Genomic DNA, 16,068 nt, shown 5'->3' with positions numbered 1-16,068 from the left:
GCAATATGGGCATGGGTTGAGAGAATTTTTGCTCTTAGAATAAATACTGTTAACAAAAATACTATTGTGATAATAGGTAACTTTTTACTTTTCTATAATTTTTTTTTATACAAATACTATTGTGATAATAGGTAACTTTTTACTTTTCTATAATTTTTTTTTATACCTGAGGCCCATACTGTTATCATAGTATGGAAAAGAAAGTATAAGTGGCACTCTTTACTGTAAAAAAGAAAAATGAGCAATTACTGGTCTTACACAATCTGGAGTAAGAGTGCAGTAACCAATTTCATATAGATTTGTTTTTAATCATTTTTAGTACCACTTGTTTAACTATCTGGTAAGGTTATTTCAGTTGGAATTTATTTGTTAAAATCTGATCTTATGCTCCTTATCTACATAGTATTTTCTGAACTAGTTGGGTCTCGGAATCTAATCCATTTTCATATCCTTATGTGTGATATTTGGGTAATTCATTCATAATCCCTATTCATTTTGTCAAATTCTATGATTTTATATTTTTTTCTGAGCTGTAGCATGCTTCTTGCCAGACATATTCACCAAAACATACGCTCATAATCTCCACGAGGGCAGGGATTTTTGTCTGTTTCTTTCACTGTATCATCAGCACCTAGAAAAATGTCTAGCACAGAAATGCTCAACAAACATTTGTTAAGAAAAATGTAAACATGCATTTACCATGTGATCCAGCGGTTGTACTTTGGGAGGCATGTGTACCAAAGAAATGAAAACTTCTGTTCACACAAAACTTAACATCAATGTACATAGTTTTATTTGTAATAGTAAAAAACTAGAAGTAACGCAGAATAACCATAGAATGCAGACAGTCCCCAGGTTACGAACTTCTGATTTACAAACAACCCATAGTAACGAACCGGCCCACATAAAGCCTATTAAACATTTGAGTTACATACATTGGTGCATCATAATAATTGTGTGCTACTTTGCAACATGTATCAAAGTGTTTTTATTGTATTATGTTAAAAATGTTTTAGTGTATCTGAAAGTTTCTTTAACGCTTTTTAATGCATTGAAAGGTATACTATATACTAAGACAAACATTTGACTAATGTGACATTAGATAAGAACCATACCTAATTGTTCCATACAAATTCGACTTAAAAAGACATTTAGGAATGGAACTCATTCCTAATCTGGGTAATATAAAATTGCCTTTAGTTTAAAATAAAGCCAGTTGCCTCCAAATCGACTTTGACTCGTGGTGACCCCATGTGTGTCAGAGTAGAACTGTGCTCCGTAGAGTTTTCGAGGCTGTGACCTTTCAGAAGCATATTGCCAGGGGTTTCTTCAGAGATGCCTCTGGATGGGTTCAAGTTGCCAGCCTTTCAGTTAGTAGTAGTTGACTGCTCAACCAGTTGTGGCACCCGGTATTCTAAAAGATTGATTTTAGTTACTTAGTTCTTTGAGACTGCTCTGTTGGATATTACCAGTTACAGAAAGATAAAGCAGAGGGATAGGACTCAGATCCTAAGAACCACCAGTGGTTATCCTAGGTTTTATATTTTAGAAAAAAGATCGAGAGCTAAGCTGAAACTCTGTATTACCAAAATACAGAATGAAGGAGGGGTAGAGGAAGAGGAAATAAAGCAAAATAAGTACAAATAATTCATAGCTGCCTCTGGAGAGTGACTTTTCAAACTCTCAAACTTCCTTGTGCCTGAAGTCTGTTACCCACCTTCAAGAAAGATTTCCTTTAGGTCACCTACTTCCATAAAAAGTCATTATGTCATGAAAGTCTGTAGTTTCTCCATACGGGTTTTCCAAATAGGTGACCTAAACGAACTCCTTCTTGAAGCAAGTTCTTCAGAAGCATTTCCTTTCTAAATTGTTTTTATGAAGGGCTACATTTATTTAGACAAGTGTATGATATTCGGACACGCTGGTGGCATAACGGTTAAGAGTTCAGTTGCTAACCAAAAGATCAGCAGTTCAAATCCACCAGGCATTCCCTGAAAACCTATGGGGCATTCTGCTTTGTCCTGTGGGGTCAGTATGAGTTGGAATTGACTCAGGGCAACGTGTAACGTGTGTAATGATACTCAGGTGTTTTCCAGGCTCTATTTCCCTGGGGGCACTGTAGGGCGTAAATAAATGAAATAATAAACAAACACCCCCAGTAAACAAAAAACTGTACCACTAGGAGGACCCAACCCATTCATAATCCCCATGTTTAATGCAAAGGAAGTCCACAGAGTGTTTCATATGTAAATCACCACCTCTTTCGCTCAGGGCTTTGAACTAGTTCTGCCTGTTGAGTCATGGCCAACAAAGTGAAACGTGAACAGACCAGAATTTTTTTTTTTTTTTAACTTTTATTAAGCTTCAAGTGAACGTTTACAAATCCAATCAGTCTGTCACATATAAGTTTACATACATCTTACTCCGTACTCCCACTTGCTCTCCCCCTATTGAGTCAGCCCTTTCAGTCTCTCCTTTCGTGACAATTTTGCCAGCTTCCCTCTCTCTCTATCCTCCCATCCCCCCTCCAGACAAGAGATGCCAACACAATCTCAAGTGTCCACCTGATAAAATTAGCTCACTCTTCATCAGCATCTCTCTCCCACCCGCTGACCAGTCCCTTTCATGTCTGATGAGTTGTCTTCGGGGATGGTTCCTGTCCTGTGCCAACAGAAGGTCTGGGCACCATGGCCGCCGGGATTCCTCTAGTCTCAGTCGGACCATTAAGTATGTAGACCAGAATTTTTTAAATGTGGGTGAAGCAGAACGGAGAAGACTTATGGGTCAAAGCCCTGCTATAAACTTAATCTCCTTCTTAGAAAACAAGGGCAGTTGTGCGTTGCATAGCAATCAAATCTCTTGACCTGCAAGGTTGGAAACAACTGTGCCCAGCCCAGAAATGGCAACCGACCACACTGCTTTGAATGTATGTCACCCTCCATGGTCCTGGCAATCATCCAATCTCATACATCAGGCTCCTGAAGGGGCTCACTAAGCTTCTTCCATATCTCACGTTCCAGGGTTTCAACCCATAATTTTTCCCATCCCACTTACTGCCTATTCCACCCAAATTTAAGAAACTTGGGTGTGTTCTGATTTCGCTTCATCAGCCACGACTGAGCTGTTTCGAACCAGTTTGAAGCCCTGCTTGTACCCCAGGTTGCTCTTGCTTATGTGCATGCTATAGCCAAAATCCACTGCTTTGCTAGGACCTGCTCCTTAGGTGTTTCTCCAATACTCTGTCCTCACCTCACCACTACTGCTCTGCTTGCTCATTTATCTTTCCTAATTCAGACATCTCCATACTAAAGTGGAGGTGTGTGGGATGTTCCCTTCTCCAATGTTATACGCCCCATTAGACAACAAAATACGCCTTAGCAATGCAGCTTTTATTTGACTCATCTATTATTTTTAAAGTTTGTATTAGTATGGATTCATGGATATCTATTTTATGCTTTTATGTATTTTTGTAATTTTATAATCCAGTACTTTTTTATTGTATTGCTCAAATTGTTCCAGTTTTGGATATTGCAGTCTCTTTCAGTTGGCTCTTGTGTCCCTTTGACATACTTCCATTATTGTGGGAATTTTTTTTTTTTTTTCCTGGTTGTTTGGTTTGTTGGTTGGGGTGTGTATGTATGTTTGTTTTATTTTGGGGTTTTTGAGCACTTCCTTACTTTCTGGCATTACTTTCGCTGTAGCTTATCTTGTCTATTTCCTGCCACAGTTCTAAAGTCAGCCATTTCTCCAAGGAACCCTGGTCCCTTTTATTGGATAATGCTATTAGAAACTGAGATCTAGGTGTCAGGTGTGCTCTTTGCTGCTGGCTAGTTGCTTCTAGGCCCTCTCAGCTGACGTGTGTATTCTAAGTCGTGTATATGCACTTAAATATATCTATGTGTAATCATCTATACCTATAACCCACCCAATGCCATCGAGTCGACTCCGACTCATAGCGACCCTAGTAGGCTGAATATTACTGCATACTGAGCCTGCAACTCTAACCCGTTTACCGTGTGAATCATTCTGACCTCCTCTTGTGTTTCTTTAAACTCTACTCCAACAGCGAGAAACTCAACTCCCGCCATTCACCATCCATTTACTTGTTGACTTACAGTATACTTGTAGAGCAGTATCAGAATTGTTAACCTGTACTCCTATGGGAAACAACTTTATCAACTAAAATGCAGTTATATAGTTTCTTTTGCCTTTAGTCTTACAGTCTCCACTCATTTCCAAAGCTACACAGATCATCACCTTTTCTCCCTATCCACTCACTTATTTTTATAGACACTCCCTTTTCCCCCCAGCCCAGAAGACAATCTGGTGTTCTCTGTAGCCCCTCACCTGTGACACTTGTTCACACTTCTCTAATTTGGAGTCTCTTCTGAAGTTACTTCCTTCTTCCTTCTCTACTCTTGTGGAATGTTTGTGCGTAATTCATGTATTCTCCAAAGACTCGGGTGTGTTGATTCTAGAGGTTCAAATCCTTGTCTAGTTCAGTCCTCTTGCCTCCTCTAGTTTTATTTTGAACCTTCAGGCTGACGATTCTGGACAGTCTTAGATTTTTATTGAAAGTCTTTATCTTTAGTCACATACCTTTCACTGTTACTATCTTAATCACTGTCTACATAACCTCACCCCATGTTTCACTACTCATTTCTCTTCCACAAACTTGAACTTCAGTTTGGGGGAGAGGAAAAAAAAAAAAAAAAACTTTGACATCAAATCCTTTATTTCTTGACCCTTTGGGTCTCTTCTCGTGTTATCTGTCCTTCACCTCACAAAAACTCGCAAGGTATGGTTGACAAGTTTGGCTTGGTCTTAACAGGCCTGTCGTCACATCTCAGAGACCTGTTTGGGGAAGGCTGAGTTCTCCATGTTGGCCTGTCAAGTCCTCGTGGTTGCTTCCCTAATGCTCAACATCAGGGAGTCACCCATTACCATGATGCATTCCACACCATGCCCTGTGCCAGTAACTAGGGGAGACCTGGTGGTGCAGTGGTTAAGAGCTTGGTTGCTAACCAAAAGGTTGGCAGTTTGAATCTACTAGCTCCCCGGAAACCATAGGTGGCAGTTCTACTCTGTCCTGTAAAGTCACTGTGAGTCAGAATCGACTAGATGGTAAGAGGTTTTGGCTTGGTTTTAGTGCCAATAACTAAGCTGCTGTGCTGGCTCTCCTTGTTATTTATCTGCAGAAGCAGGAAAATCTTCTGTTTATGCGGAAAGTCTTAGTTAATTAAGCCCAGATGAGGAAAGTCTCTAGTCTCTTTCTCTGTTGGTTCAGAGTCTATTCTTGCCTCTCCAAAGCACATTCTTCTACCCTGCAACTTATTGATAATCGTTTTGATTCCCATCAATCTCCTAAAAAGAATGGTAAGTTTAAAAAAAAAAAAAAAAAAGTTTTTCCTGGATCCTCTTGTAAATAGTCTCTTTGTTCAGACAGTATTTTTCAAGCCCTTTTCCCTTTACTAGCACTCATAGCTACACGGTGCCTCAGGCAGAAGAACAAACTTAGCACTCCCTTGCCCCCACCCCATCCATATTTCCTGTTCCAGGGTTAGGGCTCTCCTTAAAATTTAGTTTGAGAGACTCTCTCTCATAAACTACTGGTCATAAGAGTTTGGGGGCTTTCATTATCAGTAGACCCATTTTCCAGGTGAAAGCAAATAGTCTCCAATTAGAAGGAGTCTCTTGGGGGCTCTGGCAGGCTTACGTAACTCAGGCCAGCCTTTCTCACAGGCCTCCACGTACTGCAACTAATATGCAAAAAAGTTGATTCAAACAACATGTGTAAAGAAAGGTTGGGAAGTACCTGTTATTTCTGAAACACACAGTTGATTAGTTCTCCACAAGTATCTTTATCATAATGGAAGGGATATTGAAAGATAGGTTGAGGTCAGTTGGAGAGAGCTTTGGAGTTTGAGTGCATAATTAATTTGGTGAGTTGTGGACGGTCTTTGAAGGCTTTTAAACCAAAACAAAATGATCACAATTGAATTTTAGCAAATTTAATCTGGTAGTTAATTTGTTTGTATTGAAACAGAGACTAGTTTGGAAGTACAGGTGAGAAGTATTGATTATCAAAACCTGCCCATATTAGAGCAGTGGCAGTGAAAAATGGAAAGGAGTACGTGGATTAAAGAATATTTAAAATGAAGCTTTTATTCAAAACCCCAAAACTCCTTAGCACTGCTTAGAGCCAAAGAAAGCTAGACAACGAATAAGGAAGACTGAAGAAGAATTGATGCCTTTGGCAGAGAATATTGAATATACATGGACTGCCAGAACAACGAACAAACCTGTCTTGGAAGAAGTACACCCAGAATGCTCCTTAGAAGCAAGGACAGCGAGACTTCATCTCATGTACTTTAGACACGTTATCAGCAGGGACCAGTCCCTGGAGAAGGACATGCTTGGTAAAATAGAGGACCAGCAAAAAAGAGGAAGACCCTCAACAAGATGAGTTGGCACAGTGGCTGCAACAGTAGGCTCAAGCGTAACGATTGTGAGGATGGCTCAGGACCAGGCAGTGTTTCGTTCTGTTGTACGTAGAGTCACTGTGAGTTGGAAGTGACTTGACAGCACCTAACAACAAAGATCCAAAGAAGTGCTTCGCTGTGATATAACTTAAAGGTGAAATGAATTTTCCCTCAGAGTAACACCTGCATTTACTTTATTAGTGAATACTTAAAGATTTAATTTTTGGAGAAAATAGTTTTGACTGATAGGTAATTGTTGAATGACTTCAGACAGACTTCGGAACAGTCAGAGTGTTTCAGGTGCTTTATTTTCACAATGTGTTTCTCAATATCCATATTTTTACTTACTATTGCCCATTATAATAGTTAGAATTTTAGGGCTTCTCTTTCTGGAGTGTAGTCTTAGTTTAGAATCTTCAATTATTCAAGCTGGTTAATGTCTTTCAACAAATATTTACCAAGTGTTCACTGTGGGCAGATACTATTTTTGGGAAACAGCTACAAACATAAAACAGATGAAGCCTCTCAAGGAGTTAATACGATAATGGTAGAAGACAGAAAATAAATGCATATAACAAATAGATGCTAAGTTAATTAGAAAAATAGAGTGGGTGGAGGGACTAGAGAGTCATATGGACCTGCAGGAAGCGAGAGGGCAAGCCATGCAGATACTTGGGGTAAGGATGTTTCAGGCAAAGGAAGTGTAAGTGCAAAAGCCCTGAGGCAGGAGCATGCTTTGGATATTTGAGGTGCAGGTAAGAGGATTGTATGACTGAAGAGGGGATTGAGGGAGGGTGAGAGTAGCAGTAAAAACTGTTAGTGTATCAGCAAGAGACTGGTAACAGGTAAGGTCTTAAAGGCCATAGTATAAATTTTGAATTCTATTCTGAAGTAGGGTTTTGAACAAAGGAGCGACATGATCTGGCTTCAGTTTTTAAGACTCACCGGCTATTAATAAGGAAACTCGGGTGGTGTAGTTGTTACGAGCTGCGGCTGCTAACCAAAAGGTCCTCAGTTTGACTCCACCAGGCTCTCCTTGGACACCATATGGGGCAGTTCTACTCTGTCCCATAGGGTCGCTGTGAGTCAGAATTGGCTCCATGGCAATGGGTTAGGTTTTTGGTTTCGCTGTTAATAAGAACAGACACAGAAGTAGGAAGTTCATTTAGGAGACTATTAAATATTGAAGCTTGTATGACAGGCTGAGTTGTAAACTTTCACTTAAAGCACAACAAAAATTATTAAAAAAAAATATTGAAGCTTAGACCACGGGTAATTAAGAAGGTGATAAGAAGAGAGGTCAAGTTCTGGATCTGTTCTGATGGTAGAGTTAACAAGGTTTGTTAATGGATTGAATGTGAGATGAGAGAAAAAGAGAGCAGTCAGATATGCCAGAGCAACTGGAAGATGCCATTTACTCAGAGCAGAAGCAGATTTGTGAAGGTAAAATTAAAAGTCTGGTTTTGGTTATTTTAAGTGTGAGTTGCTTGATTGACATTCAGGTAGCAGTGTCAGATACAGGTTTGCAACTGGATAAGCAAACTTTAGAATTCTAAGGTGTGTGGTGTGTAAGTGTAAATGAGCAAGTTTTTTAGCATACAGATTGTTATTTAAAGTATTAGGGCCTGTGGAGGTGCAAAGAGAAAAGAAAGAGAAGAGGTTCAAAGAGTCCCAGCGGTATTCTCCAGCATTTAGAGTTAGAGGAGATGGGGAAAAACTGGCAAAGAAATCTGAAAAGGAATAGCCAGTGAGAAAACCCAGAGAAAAAAGTGTTTTAAGGTGGAGGAAACAAATTTAAATGCTCCTTCTAGGTCCAGTATGATGTAGGTCAAGAATTGATCATCGTATTTGGCTTGATTACACTACAATAATGAAGAGAAATTTGCAATACGAATATTGGCAACAAGATTTTGCAATGAGGTTTTTAACTGTCCCCAAGGTTCAGTCTTTTTGGTGAACAGTTTCACTGTAAGTGAAATATTGTGTCGTCAATTTTAGGCAAATAATTAATCAAGAGTTTCCTCCCTGAAGGACAACTGGTAAAATTTCTTGACTGGTAATGAGTTTTAAAAGGTATCAATAATAATAAAAAGAAATTCTCCAGTTCTTAGAGAAGTGACCAAGTATTGTAGTTGATAAACTCTCTGCTGTTGGTCAGAGAATCACTTTACTACGTCATTCCTTTTAACAATGGCCCGATTTCAGTTAATATTGTCAGCTACCAACTATTATGCTCTCTCTATGTATGTATTCCCCCCACTTTCACATTTTTGGGGGGGGGCCACAGAGGAAGGGTCTCCTCTTATCAGTGAAGGTAGACTGTTACAGTCTCTTCAGTCACTCCAAGCTGGGGCTCTGCAAAACTGAGGAGGTACTGGGCAGTGGCTGGCACTTTGGGGGTGTTCTGATCATCTCACAGGGGCACTGGGTAGTTGTAGGCGGTAGCCTGTTTGATCATGCTGGCCTACTTGGTGCAGGGGCCGAATGGGGCCAGAATTACAGCAAGGCCCCAATGGTGAAGGACACAACTAGTACAGGCACCTTGGCCCAGGCATTCTTGTGGAAGGCGGTAATTCTTGTGGCCATTTTGGTCTCGGCAGCAGAGGCCTCATATTACTGTATTTTATGCGAATAACACCTTCTACTCTTGTTTGCCAATCAATCATTCCTTGCTCCCATGAGGTATTTTCATAAGTGCTGTTATGCCTTTTTTTTTCTTTACATATTGTTCAAAAAATTAGCATAGTACACTTACAAAGATAACTTGGCTTGGTGGGAAACAAACTTAGAAGGTGCGTGTTATTTGCATAAGATGTGGTATATTTTTGAGGAATAAAAGTGCTTTTCAACAGATTTTTTTTTTTTTTTAATGACCTGGCCTTTCTTGGGGCAGACTCTTCTACGTGTAAATATCCTCCTAATACTGCAGTATTATTTAAAAAAAAAAAAAAAAGTGTGTATGTGTGTGTGTATATATATATATATGTTTTTTTTTTCCCCCTGGTAACCCTATTTCTTGATTTCATCCTTTTAATGTTTATAAAACATTTTCTTATCTTCTTATTCCTCTATCCTTCCAACTAAGTTCTTTGCTTCAAATTTATGCATCAAATCCAATTTCTTCTACCTAACATTCAGGGACCTTCATGTTGTTTCTTGGTACCTTCCAACTATTTCCTACTGTGAATTTGACATTTCCCATTACAGGTGTTAATAAACCTAGTTGGAAAATAGAGGATTCTTTGTTTCACGGGTCAACTCAATCTGAAAACATGGTATAATTTTAAGGTAGAGGATAAGGTAGGATGAAGGGGAAAACAGAAATGGGGAGGAGAGGTAAGGAAATTACAGAGGTGCCTTCTGGGTTAGGATACAAAGATGCCTTCTGGGTTAGGACCTAATAAACTAGAAGGATATGTGTAACAACTGGTTATAATGGGATATTGGGTAGGAGGTGGATGGGTGTAGGTAGTGATACTTGCGTATTTGGGTAAAGAATATGATGAAACGTGTTAGGCTAAGTTTTAGAAGAATTGGACTCATTGTAAAATGTCTTTCTTCATGCCTTTACCCATTTTCAGACTTTTATGGTCGTCTTTTATAAAAGGTGTGATTTCCTTTGGTAAAGTGAGAAGAATGTGATACAGTGCAGTGATTCAGTAATTGCTCTGGGAGTGTGATGTCAGTTACAAGTGTGGGATGTCATTATAACTTCAGGTAGGAATATGTAAGTGTTTATGAACATACAACTCTAGAGCAGCTGAAAAACCAAACTACCCTACTCAAAATTTTGGCTTGGTCACGTTAGTAGTGCTATCACCATGTAAAAGTTACTATACAAATTACTATACAGGTAGTTCCCAACTTAACAGTGTATTCAAGTTACAATAAACCACACTTAGGACCGTTTGCAGTTTTTTTTGGTACATCTTATGGTCAGTAATATGCATGTATGTATGCATGTGGAGCAGTGATTAAGCATTCACCTGCTAACCCAAAGTTTGGCAGTTCCAATCACCAGCCACTCCAACTCATAGTCTACCTATATAGGACAGAGTAGAACTGCCCTGTGGGATTTCTAAGGAGTGGCAGGTAGATTTGAACTGTTGACCTTTTTAGTTAGCTCTTAACCACTGTGCCACCAGGGCTCTCCGTAGGTATATGTATATACATGATCATTAAAACATAATCACTTATATATATTTCTATTTAAAATTATTTTTATGTCAACTTATAACACTTGTAACTGATGTCCAGAACAATTCCTGAATCATAAAGTTTTTTTTTGCCTTCGTTTAAGATTGTGTCAATCAGGTGACCTCTGTAAACATCTCAAACTGGCATTAATTGAGGTTGTTTAAAGCTAGTGTGTCTTTTCTAGTTTCTGTTATCCAAAATTTAAACAACTGAGTGACTGTATTATAATAGAGGAAGCTTGGTAAGCATTTACATTAAAGAGAACTCTATTTTGTGAGAGATCATTTTGCTGAAAAATATTGGTCTCAACCCATGATTTCCTTTTCTGTAAAATGGTGATATTAATATCTACTTTAAAAGGCAGTTGAGAAGAGTAAATAAACTAATGTAAGTTTGCTGTATTCCCCCAAAATGGTAACTTTTAGAGCTAATAGAGGAATTTAGCAAAGCTGCAGTGGACAAGGTCAACAAATAAAAACCAGTTGGGTTTCTATACACCAGCAATGAAAAATTTGAAAGGGAAACAACTCCATTTACAATAGCATCTAAGAGAATAAAGTTGTTAGGAATAAACCTAACCTGGGAGATGAAGGACTTGTACAATGAAAATTATAAAACATTGCTGAAAAGAGATTACAAAAAAAACCCAAAAACCCAGTGCTATTAAGTCGATTTCAACTCACAGGAACCCTATAGGACAGGGCCGAACTGCCCTATAGGGTTTTCAAGGCTATAAATCCTTAAGGAAGCAGAATGCCACATCTTTTTCTCAAGGGGTGGCTGGCGAGTTCAAACCACTGACCTTTTGGTTAGTAGCTGAGTGCTTAAACACTGTGCCACCCCGAAGGATAAAGAAGATTTAAATAATTAGAAAGCTATCCTGTGGTCTTGGGTTTGAAGACTTAATATAGTTAAGATGTCAGTATTACCCCCAAGGAATCTGTAAATTCAGTGCAATCCCAATCAAAATTTCAATAGCCTTCTTTACAGAAATGGAAAAACCAATCCTCAACTTTGTGTAGAATGGCAAGAGGTCCCAAGTACGGGGGTTTGGGGACCATGGTTTCAGGGGACATCTAAGTCAATTGGCATAATAAAATCTTATTAAGAAAACATTCTGCATCCCACTTTGGAGAGTGGCATATGGGGTCTTAAACGCTAGCAAGCAACCATCCAAGATGCATCATTTGGTCTCAACCTACCTGGATCAAAGGAGAATGAAGAACACCAAGGACCCAAGGTAATTACCAGCTCAGGAGACAGAAAGGGCCATGTAAACCAGAGACTACATCATCCTGAGACCAGAAGAACTAGATTTTGCACAGCTACAACCCGTGACTGCCCTGAGAGGGAACACAACAGAGAACCCCTGAGGGAGCAGGAGAACGGTAGGATGCAGACCCCAAATTTTCGTAAAAAGACCAGACTTAATGGTCTGACTTAAGACTAGAAGGACCCTGGTGGTCATGGCCCCCAGACTTGCTGTTGGTCCAGGAGAGGAGCCATTCCTAAAGCCAACTCTTCAGACAGGGATTGGACTGGACAATGGGATGGAAAGAGATGCTGGTGAGGAGTGAGCTTCTTGAATCAGGTGGACACTTGAGACTATGTTGGCATCTCCTGTCTGGAGGGGAGATGAGAGGGTAGAGGGGGTTAGAAGCTGGCGAAATGAACATGAAAAGAGAGAGTGGAGGGTAGAAAGCAGGCTGTCTCATTAGGGGGAGAGCAATTGGGAGTATGTAGCAAGGTGTATACACGTTTTTGTGTGAGAGATTGGCTTGATTTGTAAACTTAAAGCACAATAATAATAATAAAAAAAAAAAGGCCCCAAGTAGCTAAAGCAGTATTGAGAAAGAAGAACAAAGTAGGAGGATTCCCACTTCCTGATTTGAAAACATGTTATACAGCTACAGTAGTTACAACAGCATGGCACTCTTAGTAGAGACGTAGACCAATCGAGTAGAATTTAGAGTCTGGAAATTAACCCATACATTAATGGCCAACTGATTTTTGACAGGAGTGCTAAGTCCATTTGATGGGGAAGGAGTCTCTTCAATAAATTGAGTTGGGAAAACTACATTTTCACATGCAGAAACATGAAAACGAATCCGTGCCTCACACCACACACAGAAACAAATTCAAAATAGATTAAGGATCTAAACGTGCAAACTAAAACCATAAAATTATTAGAAGAAAATGCAGGGGTGATGCTGTCAACACTAGCTTTTAACAGTGGATTATCTAATATAATCAACACAGAAACAGCAAAAGGCAAAATAAAAAATCGGAACCTCATAAAAATTAAAAATTTTGTTCATCAAAAGGCTTTACCAAAAAAACTGAAAAGACAAGCTACCAACTGGGAGAATATCTATGGAAACCATATATCTGATAAGATTCTAGTAACTGAAATATATGTAAAACTTCAACAACTTAACAAGAAGATAAATAACCCAGTCATAAAATAGGCAAAGGGCTAGACTAGACATTTCACCCAAGATGACATTAAAATGACTACCAGATACATGAAAAGATGCTTAACTTCAGCCATTAGAGAGGTGCAGATGAAAGCCACAACGAGATGCTATTTCACTCTCGTTAGGATGGCTAAGATTAAAATGAGAAAATAAATGTTGGTGAGGATGAGGAGAAATTGAAACCCTCATCCATAGCTTGGGAATGCAAAATGGTACAGTTGTTGTGGAAAAGTGTGGTTGTTCTTCAGAAAACTACAAATAGAACTACCATATGATCCAGCAGTTCCACTCCTAGGTATATACCCAGAGACTCAAACAGATTTGTACACCAGAGTTCATTGCAGCACTATTGACAGTGACCAAAACGTGGAAACAGCCTAAATGCCCATCAGCAGATGAATGGATAAACAAAATGCGGTACAGCAGAAGAAACAACATCTTGATACATGCTACAGTATCGATGGAGCTTGAAGACATTATGCTGGGTGAATAAGTCAATCACAAAAGGACAGATATTGGATGACCTCATTTATGTTGTTTGTTGTTAGGTGCCGTTGAGCGGGTTCCGACTCATAGCAACCCTATGCACAACAGAACGAAACACTGCCTGGTCTTGCGCCATCCTTAACAATCGTTGTTATGCTTGAGCTCATTGTTGCAGCCATGGTGTCAATCCACCTCGTTGAGGGTCTTCCTCTTTTCCACTGACCCTGTACTGTGCCAAGCATGATGTCCTTCTCCAGGGACTGATCCCTCCTGACAACATGTCCAAAGTATGTAAGACGCAGTCTTGCCATCCTTGCTTCTAAGGAGCATTCTGGTTGTACTTCTTCTAAGACAGATTTGTTGGTTCTTTTGCCAGTCCATGGTATATTCAATATTCTTCGCCAACACCACAATTCAGAGGCGTCAACTCTTCTTCAGTCTTCTTTATTCATTGTCCAGCTTTTACACGCACATGATGCGATTGAAAATACCATGGCTTGGGTCAGGCGCACCTTAGTCTTCAGGGTGACATCTTTGCTGTTCAACAGTTTGAAGAGGTCCTCCACAGCAGATTTGCCCAATGCAACGTGTCTTTTGATTTCTTGACTGCTACTTCCATGGCTGTTGATTGTGGATCCAAGTAAAATGAAATCCTTGACAGCTTCCATCTTTTCTCTGTTTATCATGATGTTGTTCATTGGTCCAGTTGTGAGGATTTTTTTATGTTGAGGTGTAATCCATAGTGAAGGCTGTGGTCTTTGATCTTCATTAGTAAGTGCTTCAAGTCCTGTTCACTTTCAGCAAGCAAGGTTGTGTCATCTGCATAACACGGGTTGTTAAATGAGTCTTCCTCCAATCCTGATACCCCGTTCTTCATATAGTCCCAGCTTCTCGTATTATTTGTTCAGCATACAGATTAAATAGGTATGGTGAAAGAATACAACCCGGACGGACTCATTTCCTGACTTTAAACCAATCAGTATCCCCTTGTTCTGTCCGAACAACTGCCTCTTGATCTATGTAAAGGTTCCTCATGAGCACAATTGGTGTTCTGGAATTCCCATTCTTCGCAGTGTTATCCATAGTTTGTTATGATCCACACAGTCGAATGCCTTTGCATAGTCAATAAAACACAGGTAAACATCCTTCTGGTATTCTCTGCATTCAGCCAGGATCCATCTGACATCAGCAATGATATCCCTGGTTCCACGTCCTCTTCTGAAACCAGCCTGAATTTCTGGCAGTTCCCTGTCGATATACTGAGCAGTCGTTTTTGAATGATCTTCAGCAAAATTTTGCTTGCGTGTGATATTAATGATATTGTTCTATAATTTCCACATTCAGTTGGATCACCTTTCTTGGGAATAGGCATAAATATGGATCTCTTCCAATCACTTGGCCAGGAGGCTGTCTTCCGTATTTCTTGGCATAGATGAGTGAGCACTTCCAGCACTGCATCTGTTTGTTGAAACATCTCAATTGATATTCTATCAATTCCTGGAGCCTTGTTTTTCACCAATGCCCTCAGAGCGGCTTGGACTTCTTCCTTCACTTACATAAACGATAAGAAAAGGCAAATGTACTGGTAAAAAGATGTCATCTAAATGGTTCAGCTGTCTCCTAGGTAAAAAGATCTGGTCCACTTATCAGCTGCAGTAACAAATAATCCCAAAAGCTCAGTGGTTTGCAGGAGCAAAGATTTATTTTTTGCTCATATGAAATCAGTTTCAGATCAGCCATTGGCTCTGCTCCTTATTTGTCATCTTCCTTCTGGTATCTGGGGCTAAAGGAGCAGTTTCTATCTGGGGTAAAGGGAAAAGAGCTGTGGTCAAGTAATGTGATAATCTTTTTAAGCTTCTGCTTGGAGGTGGCACACATCACTTCCACTCATGTTTCACTGGCCAAAGCAAGTTTCATAAACAAGTTAAAATGACAGGTCTGTTGTCAGTGATGATAGGAAGGAAGTATAATTCTCTTATGGGAGACCAGTAAAAAACTGGGATCAGTAGTTCAGTCTACTGTAAGCGGTTAACTAAATTTGAGTAATGTAAATATAGATATTAAATAAACTCTTTAGATAGGATGATAAGCTTCTTGAGGGATGAACATCTAAGAAATAAAGGGACAAGGACTGAGATCTGGTGGTTACTTTCTGCAGCATCTCTAAGATCTGACCAATTAACCCTGGGCACTTTTTAAAAGTGTAAGTCTGGGATTCCGTCTCAGAACTACCAACTGAAACTTTGGAGGGTGGAGTCCAGAATTTGTACTTAGACAGTACTTTTATCTCACCAGTTTTTTTCCTACTGCTTCTTTTCATTCATTTGGGTAATTAAAGCAAGACTAGTTAATTATTTTTCCCCTTTTACAAGAACAGAGAGTGGGTGGCATTAGGCAATCAGTGTTGGAAGCACTGGGGAGGGGGT

General features: G+C 39.6%; 1 protein-coding gene across 6 annotated transcripts in view; it reads left to right on the top strand.

Moving 5' to 3' along the window:
- LOC126075034 (cat eye syndrome critical region protein 2) overlaps positions 1-16,068 on the top strand; it is a 170,441-nt gene that overhangs the window by 80,508 nt on the left and 73,865 nt on the right. The gene's annotated exons all lie outside the window — the stretch shown is intronic.

The sequence above is a fragment of the Elephas maximus genome, chromosome 4 (assembly GCF_024166365.1).
Source record: "Elephas maximus indicus isolate mEleMax1 chromosome 4, mEleMax1 primary haplotype, whole genome shotgun sequence".
Classification (NCBI taxonomy): domain Eukaryota; kingdom Metazoa; phylum Chordata; class Mammalia; order Proboscidea; family Elephantidae; genus Elephas; species Elephas maximus.
Note: the sequence above shows the minus strand (reverse complement) of the source record. Positions and strands in the feature narration are given on the sequence as shown.